The sequence below is a fragment of the Elephantulus edwardii genome, unplaced genomic scaffold (assembly GCF_000299155.1).
Source record: "Elephantulus edwardii isolate Elephantulus edwardi_28Jun2011 unplaced genomic scaffold, EleEdw1.0 scaffold00084, whole genome shotgun sequence".
Lineage (NCBI taxonomy): Eukaryota > Metazoa > Chordata > Mammalia > Macroscelidea > Macroscelididae > Elephantulus > Elephantulus edwardii.
Genome location: NW_006399834.1, coordinates 10,809,407 through 10,813,530, shown reverse-complemented (window position 1 = coordinate 10,813,530; position 4,124 = coordinate 10,809,407). Strand labels below are relative to the sequence as shown.

At 39.0% G+C, this 4,124-nt stretch overlaps 1 pseudogene; it reads right to left on the bottom strand.

The window, feature by feature from the left end:
* Positions 1-621: 621 nt before the first annotated feature.
* On the bottom strand, positions 622-1,526 carry LOC102871628 (annotated as a pseudogene).
* Between the last annotated feature and the right edge of the window lie 2,598 nt (positions 1,527-4,124).

Here is a 4,124-nt window from a genome sequence, read left to right as displayed (position 1 = left end):
CAAGAAATCAAAAGACATGTTGCTTTGGGAAAATCTGCTGTGAAGGACCTCTGTAAAGTTCTGAGGAACAGTGATGTCGATTTAAAGTCCAAAGTGCACCTAATCCAATTCATGGGGTCATTTTAATTACTTGCCATGCATCTGAAAGTTGTACAGTGATTAAGGATGACAGAAAAATTGTTGCCTTTGAGTTGTGGTTTGGAAAAGCATATTTAATATCTCATGGACTGTCAAAAGAACAGACAAATATGTATTAGAGAAAGTCCAACTAGGGTGCTCCTTAGAGGCAAGAATGGTGAAAATTCGTTTCACATATTTTGGGCATGTTTTCGAGAAAGAGCAGTGCTTGGAAAGGTGGAGGATAAGCAAAAGAGAGGAAGACCCTCAAGGAGATGGATTAATACAGTGACTGTAAAAATGGACTTAAGTATATGAGGATGGCACAAGACAGAGAGGGTATAGATCTGCTGTTCATAAAGTTGCTATGGGTAAAAGGGGTATTAACAACTTTAAAACTATGCTCTTTAGATTTTTATTTAAATTATTTCCTAAACACGGTAAGCAGGCATATTTTTTTTCAAGCACTCTTAAGATACTTATTTTGCTTGAGTATTCTCTTTTTCATTGGTCCATTTGGATCTTAGTATGAATTAAGAGGTGACCTTTCAGGTTATTGGACTGAATAAACTTCCTGTTGCAGCTGTGAAATGAACATGAGAAACCCTTCTCCCCAGTGTGGATATGCACATGGGTATGGAAGTTGCAGTTTAGAGAAAAGCACTTTCTAAATCCTTAAAATATGTACTGGAAGGGCCTTTCTTCAGTGTAAACAGGAAAATGTCGTTTTAGTTTGGAGCTCTCTGTGAAAGCTCTCCCACATTCTACACCCACGTGGTCTCCAGGACCACGCACTAGGGTATGCTTTCTCAGAACGGCTTTATCCCTAAACATCCTTTTGCATCCAGTCTGAGGACACATGATTATTTCAAGATCATCATCACATTCTGGATTTTTTTCTGGGCTTTATTTTAGCAAATTGTGCCAACTGCATAGGATCAGCTAATTCAATGCCAGGTATTCTACCAGGAGGAAATTTCTTGCCAGTCACGTACACAGAATATTCCCTGTCAGTCTTATGAGGACATTCTTTTTTCTCTTTCACTGATTCCAAAGGACACTCAAGAGATGTGTTGTCTCCAGCACCCTGTTGAGTAAAATCTTGTTCTGACTTAATCACTCAGATGTTCTAGGGACTTAGTTCAGTCCTCCTGGAGGATGGGCTCAGAAAAGTCATCTCTTATTAAGCATTCTTTGTAACAGCCAGGAAAGGGGTCCTCTTCTAGAACCTGAAGGCTGTTCTCAGAGTACACCTTCATTAGATGGTATCCACTCGATTTACCAGGTTGCTTTTTTGGCTGGTTGTTCCTGGTTCGGCTTGACTTGGGTTGGCATAGTCTCATGGAGGCCCTTTCCATCATCTTCCTCATGGAGACTCTCCTCGATGTTTTCTTCAGTTGCTGGCCCATGTCATCTTGCCTGCTTCCTTCCTCCTCGAAGATTTGTACTGGGAACTAATAGTCACTTCTAGGTAGTAATGATCTGGTTTTCAGTAACACCTGCATCTCAAGGTGATGCTCAAATGCCTCCTACAGCCTTCTCCAGGAAAGCAAGACCTAAGACATTGGCAGTGACAAGCTCTGCCGTAGACTCAAATTAGGCCCAACTTCTATGAACACATGCCAGTCAAGCCACATCTGTGTCAGTCAAGACACACCTACGTCTTAACTTCGACTGGATTAAGTTCCATCCTTAAATCGGTGTTTTTGAGGATTAAATGAGGTCATGGATAAAAAGTCAGAAGATCTTTGAAAATAAAAAAGAAGTAATAATTTCTTACTGTATCACTGACTTGTTAAGGTTGGTCTCTACAGTATGATCTTCCACAGTTTTGTCTTTTGTAATTTGGAAATATTACTAGAAACAGCTAAACTCCATTTGCTCTCCCATGAGGAATGTCATCTTCCCTGTATTTCTCCAACTTCTTTCATTCTCACCTCTAACACTTTTTTATTAAAAAAAAGAAAAGTAGATTCCATGTCTTATATATCTTGTTTTTCTATCTCCATCCTAGGTTCTTTATCCTATAAAGATATACTAGTTCTTGGGAATCTGTTTATCTGTTGTTCCTATTGGTTTGTGTATACTGTAGTGAGGAGCAGCATTCTACCACCTACTACCAAATTTGTAGGAAATATTCTTGGAATCTTGGCATACTCAATCTTATTTTCATTATATGTTAAAAGACAATTCTTGAGCTATGACTACATATATTGAATTAGGCTTTTGTGGAATAACTGTAGAAATGAGGATTAGTTGATATTAATGGAATATTTTAAGAATCCCCAAAATTAGATTTTAAGTTTTATGATGCAGTAAACCATTTTCTGTTTAAGAAGGGTGTGCATGTGTAATGTGGTTAAAAGTTTGAAGGACAGACATTTTAATGTGAGCTGAAGAGTCATGAGTATAGCAGATTGATTAAAACCGCTGTAACTGCTTATTCACATTTGAAGAACAGCAGATAGATCATTCTGTCTGCTTATGTTTAGAATGCTGAATGTTGGATAATTAGATCTAAAGTATTAACCAGAAATGGCCTGTCTTTGGAAGTGCGTATAAAATTGAATGAAGCCAGCATAAGGACAGCCAAGTCTGACTTGCACTGATTTCACAAGGAGGAACATTCTCATCACAACACCCATAGCACACAACCTATTTCCTCCAAGTGAAACATGTTCCCACACTCCTGCACCTACTTCTGCCAATTCTAATGCCAGTTATCCATTCCAGCTCTTGCTACTCTGCTATTAAGTCTATTAATTTGTTGTAGTAGCTACACAGAATTCACAGAACCATACTCATTGTTTGGGGGTTTATAGGGGAAGTTAACAGATTACATAGAATGCAATTTCTCAAGTCAGGACAGTTTAAACAGGACAGCTTATTGAGCATATTTGCAGGCCCTTTGACCTTCAGCCTTGAGATTTTAGGTCAGTGTCACAGAGCTATCTTTTTCATATGTACCATAGAGTTAGAACTGACCCTCTAGCTGGTTTTCAGAGGCAGTAAACCACAAAAGAGGAGATAGTCCATTTTACTCCTGTGGAGCATCTGGTGGATTTGAACCACATACCTTTTCTTTGCATTGGCAGTGCAATTCCTTACCACTGAGAGCTCCCTCAGTCCTGCCAATTATTATATCTTTCCCCAGCCTTCCTTTAAGCTTGGATGAAGACCCCTGGCTCTTCTTGGCTCCATAAAGTGATGGTCCCAGGTTATCTTTGTCTAACTGATCTATCTCTGGTTCTTTGCTTTTGCTGCTCTTTTTCAGGTCCCGGTCAGACTGACACACGAATGTCTGGCCCCAAGAGACACATGCTACATTCTCTCCTTTGTCACTGACGATGAGATTCCCATTTTCTACCACGCCCCAGTAGTAAAGCATTTATTAGATCAAGCAGAAAGGAATGCTCATCTTAAAGAAACCTCCACAAAGTCATGACATTTGAATTTTGTATTTTCCTTGTATAAACAAGATAGAACAAAAATCATCAAAGTCATTTCAACAAAAGAATTTTCTACCATGTGGCAAGTTAAAAAGAAAAATACCATTAAATAGAAGACACTTTAAAAGCTGTTCTGTATTTTTATAATTTTTTTTATTTTAATTTTCATTTTATTATTATTTTGTATGCATATACTGTCAAATTGGATCTGACTGGTAAAGGAGGATATTGCTCCTCCTCCGGCAGAGCCTCTGGTGGATTCGAATTGTGTACCTCTGGGATTGCAGTGCATATTTTTATAATTTTTAAATTCACAACATCTCAGACCATAGCAACCCAGTGGAGCCGTTCCCAGGACCACTGTTCCTTCAGTCAGCAATCCTGGAGCCTCAAAGCCCCTCTGTCTGGAGGGCTGCTGTTGCTGGAGATTCCCATTTTTTTCCTGCTAAACCTGCTCAGTTTAAACCTGGTGAGATAGCAGAACAGATCAATATCTTTATGAATAGGCGACACACCCTACTGGCAAATTCCTGCACAGCCATATGACAAAAGTCAAAG